Raw genomic sequence first — 14,861 nt, forward strand, 5'->3', positions numbered from 1 at the left:
ACACACACACACACACACGCACACATTTTAAAAAGCAAAAAAGAAAACAGTTTAAAAGTTATACTATATGAGCTTAACCCAGAGGAAACAAATAAAAATTTTAAATTCTGAATGTGGGAACTGGAGCAATGGCTGCTCTTCCAGGGGACCTGGATTCAATTCCCATCATCCACGTGGTGGATCACAACTGTCTGTTAACTGCAGTCTCAAGGCATATGGTGCCCTCTTCTGGTCACTGAAGGTACTGCAGGCACACGGTACACAGACAAATGCAGGCAAAATACTCATATACATAATATTTTTGGAATGTGCATAATTTTTATATTGATAAAGACAGAGAATTGTAAATCAAACCATCACATATAATGGTTCTTATGTATACTTGAATAGTCCTGGATACTTCTTATTTTTGTTTAGTACCATGGGTTGTGTATAGGTTATATTAAGAATTCAAGTCCAGGCTGGAGCAATGTCACAGATGTTGAGAGCATTCCCTGCCCTTGCAGAGAACCTGGATTTGATTCCCACCACACAGTCAGGCATCTCACAACAGCCTGTATTTCCAGCTTGAGGGGAATCTAGTGCCCTCTTCTGAACTCTCACGGGCTCTTGCACTCACACGTCCACTGACCCCCCAACCCCAAATACACAGTTAAAATAAAATCTTTTTTAAATATTGAAATTTAAAGTCAAGCTTGTAGCATTTTCTTTGGGAATGGTTTGGAAGTGTCCAACACTGGCCTGTGCAGTTTATCTGGCAAACATTAGTCAGTGCCTAAAACGTATCCCGGCACAGGCACACCGGAACAATGGCAGCGCTAAGACATGATCCTTGCCTCTGAGAAGCACGCGGGACAGTTGGGAAGACAGCATGTAAGTTGGCTACTGAGCCATAGCTTTCAAAATGAGCTGAATAAATGCTGTGTGAGTGCGTGGTGAGCAACCGCGCTGGAGGGAGACCCGAGAACCTGAGGATGCTCTGATTTACTTCTTAAAGGAGAGATGGGTGGAGACCTGCTGGTGGGCCCGGGGCTGCATCGTGCTCAGTGTTAGGCAGAAAGCACAAGAAGTGTCTTACATCACACAGACGTGCCATGGCTTTCCCAGGCGGAAACGGGAGACAATGTAGCAAGATCACAAATGCAAATGTCCTTTAGACTTCATGGGTTGCTTCTTCGTGAAGTGTTTTGAGATATATTTTTGTGTGTGCATGTGTGTATGCATGCCTACCTGTAGGTGCACACAGAGGCCGGAAGTCCTAGGAACCTGACTTTGGTCTGCTAGAACAGCAGGTCCTCCCAGCTGCCGAGTCATCTCCCCAGACCCAGGACATATGAGAGTAACTGTGCCTGACGATTTGAAGGGTGTGTACTTCAAGCATGCTTACGAAACAACCAAAACAAACAATAAAATGGCAGAAGGAAAATCAGCTAAGGCACTGCCACACAGGGAAACATTTAAAACCACTACAAGTGCTGTTTAGAAGAATGGCCCTTTAAATTTACAGAAGGGAGGGAGGGAGGGAGAGGATGTGAGGGAGGGAATGGGTGTGAGAGTTTGTGTAGTCTGGAACTCATAATCCTCCTGCCTCCACCTCCAGCGCTAGGATTTCAGGCATATGCCATCACCCTCTTCCTGTTCCCTCTATTGGGTATAAATAGGTTATCAGAGAACATACATGGTGAACAACGCATTTTGAAATACACATCTCTGTGTGCATACAAAGAATGCATATCACCAAAATATTTTGGCATATTCTCGTTTCATGTATGGGTATCCCACATTTGTATTATCTTGTGATTCAGAAACTGAAAGCTGTGTCTTCCGGGGTTCCCAAAAATGTGCACATCTTCAGAATCAGAAGTTTGGGTTCCAGGGATCTGTTCTAAGGAAATAAGCTAATAAGGCTCCCAGAGCATCAGGTGACCGGCTGAGCCCAACTGCTTAATTACGTGCGATTGGTTTAATGAATTACAGTGCGGCCTCGTGATGGAATACCCTGCAGCCATTAAAAACCAGGTTGTCAGTGGAGGAACCATTACTGTCATCAGAGAACGTTCGTGATCTATGAAAGGCAGAACAGCACAGAGCAGGACGGCCAAGATGTTCGTGGGCTGGGGTTTTCGGACTGTGTTCTGAGCGGGGCTTCGTGGGTTCTAGGATTATGGAGGTTTTTTTTTTTTTTTTTTGTGCTTTTCTGCATTTTCCTAAGTTTGATGTTTTCAGTGTATTGATTTAAAAAAAAAACAAAACAAGAAGCCATGTTGGTCATAGGACAGGGTGGTCCAGGCCTTTCTTTAATCCCAGAATGCAAGGAGATAGGATCGGCAGATCTCTGTGCGTTTGAAGCCACCCCGGACTACCAAGCAGGCTCAGGGTCAGGCAGGAATATACAGGGAGACCCTGTCTTAACAAACAAGCAAACAGCAAAATGCAGAGGGGGGCATCATGGGTAGCTTTCTGTTTTAGATGAGTGTGCCACAAGTTGAGGCAGGAAGTCTCGACTGCCGTCTGCACGGGAGGGCCCACATGGCCTGAGGACCCATAAGAGCAGACGACAGGCTCAGGGCGTGCTTAGCAAAGATCAAGATAATACGCCAGCTTGCTAGACAGGCTTCCCTGTCCTGTCTGTGAATCAGAGGAGGAGGTGAGAATTTGCCCCTGGTCAGGGTTGCCCACAGGTTTCTCCTTTGTTATCTCTCTTTCGGGTGGGCCCTTATGTCTGCCCCTGTAGTTGTTTGTTTGTTTGTCATTCTGAAGATTGGTCCCAGGGCTTTGAGCTCTACCCCTGAGCTCCACTCCCAGACATTATGAGGTCTTTCTCCAAGGTAACGATGAGGTCTGATTCAACTTCATGTTCTCCCTCTTTGAGCCACCAGCATCGTCCTCTGGCCTCCACATACAAACTTGCACAACACACATGTACCCACATACTCATGTGCACTCACACACATGCACACAGGATATAAAAATGAATAAGTGAATGAATGAATGAATGAAGTCAATGATTTGGTGCTTTCTATGATAAAGCCTTGAATTCTTTGCCTTATTAGTCCCAAGCCATTAAACTAATGTCTTCAAGGATCACTTTCTAATCACCTAAGAGGAAAACTAATCTCTTTCTCCCTCAGTTTAGTGTCCAGAAGCCACTAAGTATAATGTGGATTCTGTGAATAAAATATTTCACATGCATTTTCAGCACTGAAAAATATGTTAACTCTGTTGGTTTACCCGTCATTTCTACAAGTCTCTTGACGCTGTTTCCTGAGATACTCTTGCAGTTTACCCCAGTTAACTTGGTTATTTTTTTTCTTATTTCTGGCTTTGTTTTTTCATCGCCTGAAAACTTTACTTTTCCACTGTCCCTCTTCTCCACTGTCCTGACAGGCTCTGCCAAGGGTTTCCCAGCATCCCAGCCACCCAGCATCCCAGCCACCCAGCATCCCAACATCCCAGCATCCCAGCATCCCAGCATCCCAGCATCCCAGCATCCCAGCATCCCAGCATCCCAGCCACCCAGCCACCCAGCATCCCAGCATCCCAGCATCCCAGCCACCCAGCATCCCAGCATCCCAGCATCCCAGCCACCCAGCATCCCAGCATCCCAGCCACCCAGCCACCCAGCATCCCAGCATCCCAGCCACCCAGCATCCCAGCATCCCAGCATCCCAGCCACCCAGCATCCCAGCATCCCAGCCACCCAGCATCCCAGCATCCCAGCCACCCAGCATCCCAGCATCCCAGCCACCCAGCATCCCAGCATCCCAGTATCCCAGCATCCCAGCATCCCAGCCACCCAGCATCCCAGCCACCCAGCATCCCAACATCCCAGCATCCCAGCATCCCAGCATCCCAGCATCCCAGCCACCCAGCATCCCAGCATCCCAGCATCCCAGCATCCCAGCCACCCAGCATCCCAGCATCCCAGCATCCCAGCCACCCAGCATCCCAGCATCCCAGCCACCCAGCCACCCAGCATCCCAGCATCCCAGCCACCCAGCATCCCAGCATCCCAGCATCCCAGCCACCCAGCATCCCAGCATCCCAGCCACCCAGCATCCCAGCATCCCAGCATCCCAGCCACCCAGCATCCCAGCATCCCAGCCACCCAGCCACCCAGCATCCCAGCATCCCAGCCACCCAGCATCCCAGCCACCCAGCCACCCAGCATCCCAGCATCCCAGCATCCCAGCCACCCAGCATCCCAGCATCCCAGCATCCCAGCCACCCAGCATCCCAGCATCCCAGCCACCCAGCCACCCAGCATCCCAGCATCCCAGCCACCCAGCATCCCAGCATCCCAGCATCCCAGCCACCCAGCATCCCAGCCACCCAGCCACCCAGCATCCCAGCATCCCAGCATCCCAGCCACCCAGCATCCCAGCATCCCAGCATCCCAGCCACCCAGCATCCCAGCATCCCAGCCACCCAGCCACCCAGCATCCCAGCATCCCAGCCACCCAGCATCCCAGCATCCCAGCATCCCAGCATCCCAGCATCCCAGCCACCCAGCCACCCAGCATCCCAGCATCCCAGCATCCCAGCATCCCAGCCACCCAGCATCCCAGCATCCCAGCATCCCAGCCACCCAGCATCCCAGCATCCCAGCCACCCAGCATCCCAGCATCCCAGCCACCCAGCATCCCAGCATCCCAGCCACCCAGCATCCCAGCATCCCAGCCACCCAGCATCCCAGCATCCCAGCCACCCAGCATCCCAGCATCCCAGCCACCCAGCATCCCAGCATCCCAGTATCCCAGCATCCCAGCATCCCAGCCACCCAGCATCCCAGCATCCCAGCCACCCAGCATCCCAGCATCCCAGCATCCCAGCCACCCAGCATCCCAGCATCCCAGCATCCCAGCCACCCAGCATCCCAGCATCCCAGCCACCCAGCATCCCACCCACCCAGCATCCCAGCATCTGTTCTCCCACGTTTCTCACACACTGAACCCTGATTCTGTATAGAGCTTAAAACAGTTTCTTCTGAGACAAACTTACACAAAGGTGGCCACAAAGTCCAGGTCTGGGCTTCCAAGTGTCAGGTGACATCACCAGAGAAATCATACTTCAAAAAATAAGAAAGCTACAGAGAAGCTCAAAAGGCTTCCTTGGGTGGAGTGTGGCTTGCGTGTGACTGGACTGTGGAACAACAGATGGGAGCAGTAGACAGCGCTGTGACAGGTGGGGATGGGTTGTGACGACTGACCTTTACTGTGTAGATGGTAGGTGACTGGATTCCTTTGTTTTTGGTCATCGATTGGCATGTTCAGGTCTATGATTTGGGTTGAAGATGGGCCTAGAAACTAGCATGAGAGCTGTTGCCATGGTATCCATGAACAATGGTAGGGCCTCCTCTTAGAGAGAGAGAGAGAGAGAGAGAGAGAGAGAGAGAGGGAGGGAGAGAGAGAGAGAGAGAGTGTTTCACCTTTGAAAATGATGGGCCAGAGGATAAGCTAGATGCTGACAACCGTCTTGACTCACTATTCCTAAAGATCCTTTAAAGTAGGGCATCTCCGTCTTCAGTGAGTTACATATTTATATTTAGGAGCCTAAACCATCAACCCAGTTGGTGTCTTGAGGGACCATCCTCGGCCTTTCAGGGAACAGAAAACCAACCCGTGAAGGGCTGTTTCTGTGCTCCGTCTGGATTATTAATGACCTAAGTGCCTGACTTTTTCTCCTCCACATTCTGCCCTGGTTGGCCAGATGACCTCATAGCATCATGAGGAAAGACGAGCAAACCAAGAACTTCTGGAACTTCATAGGCCAAGGTCTCACCCTGTGGACGTCAGCCTCAGTGCAGGTGGCTGTGCCTGAGACTCACCGATCCACTAGAAAGAGAAAGCAGTGGACGGCTTCTACAATCACCGTCCTCCCTCCCTCCCTCCCTGGCCGGAATGATAACAGCTAATGAGAGTTTTGACATCTCTGTGAATTTTACTCATTATCCCCCCTTTACCTGCTGTTATTACTGATAACAAGAAATGGGTTGTTTTTTTTCCAACGAAGGCTTCCGTTATTTTCAATCCGCGTGTCTCCTTTACCTTTGTAAGATTTTTAAGAGAGCCTTAGTATATTTTCTAGACTGCAGCAATTATAATAATTCTGAAGAGTTACACAATTCAGGCCAGATAACCAAACATTCTTGGTTTGCTGAACAATTAGGCGTTTACTAGGTTATACGTTTCCATGGCAACCTTGTTTCTAGCATAGTAAACACGTTGACTTCCGAAAGGGCTCCCTTGTTTACAAAATACCAGTTTAATTTAAAGATAATATTATTGATTTATTGTAGCTTCCAGAATTGACTTAGAGGCTTCCTAAAGTACACAAAGAACCAATAAGTTCATTTATTTACACTTTGGGGTTTTCTGGTGACATGCTCTTGAATTATTTCCTGGTTATTTGTGGTTCGCAAGAGACTGTTTCTCGCTGTAATAGACACCACTGATAGGAAGTGTGTGCTCTTTTCCTTTTGGCTTTATTCTTGCTCCTGGGTTGTCAAGTGTCTCCTCAGTAGAATACCCTGGCTGTTTTGTGCCTCCGTGTTGGGTTTTTTTTCTGTCTGTTGATTACTAGAATAACCACCGTCATTTGGATCCTAAGACACTGTGGAGAGCTGCGGAGTTCCTAACGGTGAGACAGCCTTTGGGTCGTTGGAAGTGAACCCTGAAAGGGCACTGCGGGACCCTAGCCATGGGGTGAGACTTCCTGTTCTACCTCACACCCCTGCTATGGCAGACTCACAGCAATGGAAGGCAACTGACCTTGGACTGAACCTGCTAACACTGCGAGCCTGGGATTCTCTCCCTCTCAGAGGGCACGTGTACCCCTGTATGAATGAACATTCATGGCGTGAGTACAGCCATGAGAAGGATGCCGGTGCTTCAAACTCGTGGGACTGGCAAGGCCTTCCCGTGGTCTGAACCTGGATGCTGACTAGACATTGGCCAGTAGCTAAAATTAGAATGTGTAAAACATACTGGCTACAGCCCCCTTCACCTCAATCCAGGGTCATAACCCCCCCATTGGTAACCCAACACCTTATTCATGTTGTATACAATAGACCTAGAGAGGATCCAGGTTGCTGGTTTGTCCCCCTATGAGTAAACTCCCACCCAGATCCAATTTTAAGTGACTCATGTCTTTTTTAAAAAAATTTATAGATTCATCTATATAATTATTTTATGCACATGAGCATTTTGTCTGCATGCGTGTATGGTGCACCATGTATGTGCCAGGTGCCCACAGAGGCAAGAAGAGGGCTTTGGGTGCCCTGGGACTGGAGTTACAGACAGTTGTGAGCCAGTGTGTGGGTTCTGGGAATTGAACCCTTGTCCTTTGCCAGAGCCAGCAAATGCTCTTTCCAGTGAACCAACTCTCCAGCCCATGCCTGTCACTCTCAGATAGGTTTCCAGGACCCAGCCACACAGGATGTGACACCTCTCCCCCTTCTTTTTTTTTTTTTTTTTTTTGGTTCTTTTTTTTTTTTCGGAGCTGGGGACCGAACTCAGGGCCTTGCGCTTCCTAGGTAAGCGCTCTACCACTGAGCTAAATCCCCAGCCCCTACCTCTCCCCCTTCTGACTTGTATGTGACAGCCTTACCCTCCAAAGTTAGCCTAGAATTCACTATGGAGTCCAGGCTGGTTTCTAACCTAGAGAGATCCTTCTACTTCAGCTTCCCAAATCCTGGATTACAGGCGTGAGCTGCTGTGCCTCACTGACCTTTTCTCTTTATAGCCAGATTGTCTCCTTCATTTGTTATAGCATCGGAAGCCAACTGAGCACAAGAATCATGGGGTTATTGGTTCATCTTGCAGGCGATTTCCATAGAAAGGATATTTTAGCTTTCTTACCACACCATCCAGATTTTCATTAAAAGTGCAGAATCACCCCAAAATCAGTATTTGTAATTTTAATGATGTTATTCCAACGAAGCCAGGGGAGAGCATTTGATTTCCAGCACCCACATGCTCTCTCACACACACTGTCCACAGTACACCGGGAGAGACGGTTGGCTTCTGCAAGCTCCTCATCATGTGCCGGGTAGGGAAGAGGCTGCCCTATTCTTTCAGATTAGACTAGGTGTGATTCTCAAGCGGTCTGCTCCAGGGGAGTGGGAAGCACTTATCGGATAAGGGGACATCTCCCTCTGCAGGTAAGAGGACCTTGAAATTTGTGGCTGAGGTACTTCTGCCCTAGACATATGTCCCCCAGGAACCAAAATGTGCTGAAGTACAGCTCTGACAAGCTGCCTTCGTCACTTTGGTCTGTTTCTTTTATTTTGCTCTCTCTGAGAACCATCAAGAGCAGGCCCCCACTATGAATACTTACTCCTTCATTCAAACGTTAAAGGTTTGGGTTTTGGGGGGCCAGTGAGATGGCTAGGTGACTGAAGGAGCTTGCCACCAAACCTGACAGCCTAAGTTCAGCCTCTGGGGTTCACACAGTGTAGGGAGAGAACTAACTCTCACAAGTTGTCCTCTGAGCTCAGGGTGTTTGTGCACTGTGGTGCCCCACCCCCCAAATAAATAAACAAATGAATGAATAAATAAATAAATAAATGTAATTTTAAAACTTTAAAAAGTAAATATTTTTGAATTTTTTCCACCTTAAAATGTCATTGACGGGGTTGGGGATTTAGCTCAGTGGTAGAGCGCTTGCCTAGGAAGCGCAAGGCCCTGGGTTCGGTCCCCAGCTCCGAAAAAAAAAAAAAAAAAAAGAACCAAAAAAAAAAAATGTCATTGACATTAAATTCAGAGTGCTCATTACTTGATCTCGAAACTAATAGTTTAAACCTTAATTTCAGGGCTGAGGATGTAGCTCAGTGGTAGAACTCTTGGCTTGCTGTGTGAGGCCCTAATGCTGCCAGTAAGAAATTAAGTTTAAAAATTTAAATCTTAATATTTAAAGAAGTAAGGATTTTTGTAAGAGCAGTCGCCGGGGCAAATCCAGCCCTTTGTGCTATACCTTCAGGGCGCGATATGAGCAGTGGTGACAGCAAATTGTGTAAGTGGTTTAGTGTGTCAGAAAAGCCAACTGAATGGAGATAGCAGCTTGATGTCATTTTAACCTCTTCAGTGGGCCACCCAGCATGAAATCAGCCTCCACTTTGGGTAGAAGAGAATTGCCATCTGAGGTTAAACAGAAGCGATGCGCTTGATACAGTGTTGCCCCATTAGGTGTGTTATTGGGTTTGAGTTGGAGAGAGTGTAGATCTTCTCTCAGAACATCTGTTCACTGTCAGGGCAGCTTGGCAGAAGGGATGGACCAGTGGTCTGTTTCAACCGGGCTGCTCCCATATAAGGAATACAGAACCACACGGGTCCTGCCCCTCTGGAAATACAGTGTTGTATTTAAAATCTAGAACCACTGTCTTTGATGCTTATCTTACGTTTCCTGTTGCCATGGCATCTTTTATAGCATTTTGCTTTCTAAGCGCTCTTTTCTCTCTCTCTCTCTCTCTGTGGTGTGTGTGTGTGTGTGTGTGTGTGTGTGTGTGTGTGTGTGTGTGTGTTTCTCTGTAGCTCTGTCTCTGTCTCTGTGTCTCTGTATCTGCCTCTCTCTGTGTCTCTGAGTCTCTGTGTCTCTGTCTGTCTCTGTGTCTCTCTGTCTGCCTGTCTGTGTCTGTCTGTCTTTCTCTCTGTGTATATTGCTGGAGATAACACTTGGATTTTGAGTACCCTAGCTAAGTGTTCTGCCACTGAACTGTTCTATTTTATTGATGCTCGTATTTGGAGTTATTTCCCCCCAGACCTGTTGACTGCTGCACACCACCCCAACTGAATCCACTTCGCTCTCAAATCACTTCTCTTTCCACCTGTATACCACTCTTGTTGCTTTCCTGTTTTTTTTTCTTAACTTCTAAGATACTTTCTAAGTCAATGTCTCATGAAAGTTTAACTTTTATTCTGTCGTTAGATGTTAATATCCAACAAAACACCTAAGAATCCTGGGGAAGAAAACCTAGATTCCTTTTTAAATTTTGGAGATTTTGTTTCTTCTTGTCTATTCATTTGGGTATTCCGCCTGCCTGTGTAGCACTCTGAGTAGTGCCCACAGAAGCCAAGAGAGGGCGTCAGATCCACGGGATTTGAGTTAAAGATGGTTGTGAGTCACCGTGTGGGTGCTGTCAATCATCCCTGCCCTGCGGCTAAATTCTTACATGAGTTATTCAGAGATCTGAAGTTCTTGAATTCATTTCCTTCTGTTGACAGACACAGATTTTCAGATGCAGAAATACTAAAGGGGTTATCCATTATCCCTTTTTCAAGTTTTAATTTTGATGTGTGAAAATTATTCATATCTATCTACACACACACACGAATTTCTTTTAAAAAGATTTTTAAATGGACATTTTATATGATCAGTATAGTAGTCTGAGTATAGAATTATGCTGAATCAAACTTTGCACACTTTTATTTTCCCATCTCTAAAATTGCTCACACTGCATAGTGATTCCTTAATCTAGTTCAATACTATATATGTACATATACATATATGTATACTTTATATATGTATATATTTATATCTGTGTCTATTAATATAACATTAATAGAATATAATAAATATGAAACAATTATAAATATATAAGATATGCATATATATAAATTATTATGTAGACACTGTGTTTGTGATAGTTCCACTTCTTTGGGGGAACTGACCTCTGAAGAAGGGACGGGGGTCAATGTAACGTGTTTAGTCTCTTTTGTGTTCATGCCTTTATCATCCCAACATTGAGACAGTTTCTCCCTCTATGGTCACATGAGGAATTGGCCATTTCTCATAACTTTGTTTCCAGGGGGAGTCCTTTTTCTTCATTCAGCCTTGTCAACCGATGACTGCCCATGAGCATCCGTCTGAGTGTAGAATCAGGGCTCATCAGTCAGTGTGGCTCCGAGGGGCTAGCATCCTGCATGAGTAGGCCAGCCCCAGTTTGTCATGGCCAGGATGTCCTGTCAGCTGTGCCTGTGGTCCAAGGCTGGGGCACCTGCTGCATGCTGGATACGGTGGAGGAGAAGAGAAAAGATCAGAGTAGAATTTCTCCCATAAAGGCTAGTAAGGGAGATATGCAAATGAGCATGATCGGAAAGAAACAGTGACAGGTTGTGAGGGAGATGTTGGAAATGTTAGGAAAGTTGAGAGAAATAGAGAAAGCTGCACTCTAACTGTCTCTGGTGGATAGTGTCTCTCGGAGTGGAGCTCTCATCATGGGTGTCCACTCAAGGTTCATCTTCCAGAGAACAAGTAGACTGTGGTCACTTTAAATAGTCTCCGTTCCTCGTGTATCATTGGAGGTCCTAACAATGTCCCAGACCTGAGATTTAGCTGTTAAAAGTGCAAAGGTGAAAACCAACCAAACACTCGATTCAGAGAGCTGAAATTAACATGGGGTTTCGTGGCTGAGGTTAAATAAGTGAAACAAAGTGTTGGGAAGTAAGGTTGAAGACATAAACAGGACTAAACCATCGAGCATCTTTTTTAAGCCATTTTGTTTTGAATACTGTAGGAAGCAACTATAGTGGGCGACTGGCATGCTGCATTTTATATTTCTAAAAGATTTCTCTAATTGTTATTGTTATTGATTTATAGAACTCACCTTTATGGAAGGTTAGGGATAACAGAGGGGACTCAGACACCCAAGTGAGGCATCCTGGGTGATCCAGGACACATGACAATATGTATGTAGAACCTATGTGTGTGGGAGAACAGTACAGGTCACTATAATAATAATGGATTGTTAGTAGTGTGCACGCCACAGATATATAATCATATACATGATTTGTCAATTTGTAAATCATACATATGACATGTCAGTTTCTATATACATGTGTGAGAGACTCTAATGAAGAATTTGTAATTGAAGTGACCCTTCTGTAAGAGTTTGAGAATGATCGTGCTCTGTAAGAAGTGATAGTGGCTGTTGGCTGGCTTTTCTTTGGAAATTATAATAATTATTTTTGTGCTTTTATTTCTTTTCTTATCACTAGGTAGCAGTGGCTCTTCTTGACATAAAAATGAGTGTGCACAGGCAAGCACACGTGCACATTTGCATATAATTTCAGAGGTCCTCAGATACCATATTGGGAATCTCTACTGTAGAAGATTATTCACAGTTCCAGCCCCGGGGATATAGAGGTTTATTTTTTGGGTTTTGCTGTTGTTGTTGTTTATTTTTAACTGAATACCTTATAGGGTTTCTATACGTTTGTATCCATGCCAAAATCATTATGTGAATACATATTTCCAATTGACACCCCAGTCCTGAAATCTAGGATCGCAAGGGAGAAAAGTTTCTTTCAGTTAAATTTGCTCTCCCTCGATTTGTCACTAAACTATCTCCAGGCTCAGAATAAATGATGTCAAAGGCTGAATCTCTCTCAGAGATTGGACACTCTACCTCATTTCTCCACGTCCCACTATATTAATATATGTGGAGAAAAGTCCTTATGGTAACCAAACAAGAATGAGAAACATTGTTTCAAAGTCAATGATGTACTTTTAACAGGGACACCCCCACCCCACCCCCCACCCCGGGCCATCTGGCTGTGGGTCTCCATCCTCCCTTCCTTCAGGCCCTTAGGAACAGAGACCTTGCATTCTCAAGCCTTCTTCAGAATTCTCTAAGTTGGTTTTGTACTTTCCCAAGTGAAAGAACCAGAACCGGTTTGGATGCCTTCTTTTAGAACTCTATCTAATGGTCCTGGATCACGGGGCTCTCTCCTGCTTATTTTGGGATGCCTGGGCATAAGATGTCATCACAGGATGAATAGCCACAGATGATGTCACAGTCCTCCACCCTTCTTAAAGGCTTACCTCAGCGCACACAGATAAATTCCTACCTTAGCAAGTTCGGCCACACACCTCTTTTTCCCCTTTTACATTTGCTTGGGACCTTGGATTAAAAGTCCATTCAAAATTATCTGGCAAAAATAGAATTCAGCAGAGTGCTCCACTGTGGTGATCAGATGAAAAATTACTTTTTTTTTTCAAAAAAAGTCTAATTTTTGAATAGGAGCAACGGTTCCAACAAGAACAGGTAATTTGACGTCACACATGTGTCACCCTTAGCCTATAAGAGACTTAATATTTGGAGAGGCAGCAGTGGTCTTAGGTAGAAATGACAAAAAGAAAATCAGCTCATTTCATCTGGGAGAGAACATGGAGTGTGTATTTTGAGGGACCTTAAAGAAGTCTGAAGAGTCTCTTCTTAACTCAAAGGTTTTTGTGATTCATCTAACTTTTTTCAGTAGCTTAAGGCAAGATAATGGAAGCCCATTGTGATTTCTTTTTCTTCTTTAGAAAAAAAAATTAACTCCAAGTAGAAACCCAAACCCCTTTTAAAGATCGGTTGAAGTGGTTATCGGCTCCGAGATTGTGCTTAAATCACACATTTTATTTTGAAGAATGTGTTCTCTGACTTAAGCTTTCTTAGTAAAGTTTTGGCTCGGGCTGTTATAATAAACTCAGGAAGCCGCCACTGCCCCAGCCGCTTTGCACAAATGCCCATTTGAAGAAAGAGACTCCCCTGTAGTCGAATTTGATTATACTGACTGTGGGCGCTGCCCGGGACCACTTCATCATGGAAAGTTGGTAAAGTATTAGGGGGAAATTCTGAACTGTAGTAGATTGATCCTAAAACTCATCTCAGAGCCCTGAGGGAACTTTCTGGCCTCCTGTCTTTAATCACCTCAGATTTATTCCCAGAAAAGACAAGGGTGGATGACAACTTTCTAATGCAAAGTCAGTCTTTAGGGTTTTGCTGCTGTCGCTGCTGTCGCTGCTGCTGTCGCTCTTGCTGTTGTTGTTGTTGTTGTCGTTGTCATTGTTGTTTAAAAATGGCACTTTGAACGTGTAGTGCACAATGCATTGGAAGGTCTGTTGCCTAGCAACCGAGGGGGCATTGTTGAAGTTGAAGGGGAAAGACAGAACATGTTTTATGATAATTAGAATAAAAATTGAATATCAGAACTTCACGGGTCAGCTTCTGCTCACGCAGTTAGCTCTCACCTTGCAAAGAAAGGGATGTATCAGATAATTAGGTCAAATCAATGATTATATATCTTTAACTCAAGTGGAAGGGGCTGTAATTGTGATGAAATTTGTCTGAAGGGGAACGCATGGGGAATCTTGTCAAAGGTCACGAGTTCAAAGGGGAAACTAAGTTCAAGGTTCGGTTCCTGTTCACACACCCTCACCAGCAGTGCATAACAAGAGGCTAAAAGACCGATATTTCTATAAACAAGTTAACTCATCTTCTGGAAGCAGAGTCTGTCTGCCTCAGTCACACCCCTTTAGTGACAGGGAATTAAAGCAGCTGTGCCTCCTCCTCACTGGGACATTTTCCCCTGTGTGGCCCTGTTCCTGTGTGTCAGTGTCTGACGCTTTGTTACTGGTCACATACAAGGCGTCCTGCCACACGGGATGCAAAGACACAGCCAGGACATCACAGGGCCACACGTCCTACTGCAATGCCCTGACCTGGTTACAAGAGAGATGATCAGAAGCAAGCTGGAGTCAGAGGGAGACAGCTAGGAAAGCTACCTGAATATTCTCTCTCTCTCTCTTTCTCTCTCTCTCTCTCTCTCTCTCTCTCTCTCTCTCTCTCTCTCTCAGTTTCCCCTTAAACTTGACAAAGTGGAACCAAAATTCACCCTTGTCTTGGACATTCTTGTGAAACAAAGGCTCCCTTTTAATGCTTGTAGAACTTCCATTAAGGTTGGCTGTAAACTCTTGTGTGGGATTAAAAAAAGACAGACAGACAGACAGACAGACAGACAGACAGAGGAAGAAAGAAAGAAATGAAGGAAGGAAGAATGAAGGAAAGAAAAAAGAAAGAAAGAAGATCTGCCCCCCTT

At 45.7% G+C, this 14,861-nt stretch overlaps 1 protein-coding gene and 1 long non-coding RNA gene across 8 annotated transcripts in view; one reads left to right on the plus strand and one right to left on the minus strand.

Moving 5' to 3' along the window:
• Positions 1-14,861, plus strand: part of Skap1 (src kinase associated phosphoprotein 1) — a 306,690-nt gene that overhangs the window by 106,928 nt on the left and 184,901 nt on the right.
• LOC148003086 (uncharacterized) lies at positions 4,921-8,528 on the minus strand. Its single transcript, XR_015632039.1, has 2 exons — positions 7,574-8,528; positions 4,921-7,446 (listed from the first exon to the last, which is right to left on the minus strand). It is a non-coding gene; the product is annotated as an uncharacterized LOC148003086 (long non-coding RNA).

This window comes from Rattus norvegicus, chromosome 10 (genome assembly GCF_021556685.1).
Source record: "Rattus norvegicus strain SHRSP/BbbUtx chromosome 10, alternate assembly SHRSP_T2T, whole genome shotgun sequence".
NCBI classification, from domain to species: domain Eukaryota; kingdom Metazoa; phylum Chordata; class Mammalia; order Rodentia; family Muridae; genus Rattus; species Rattus norvegicus.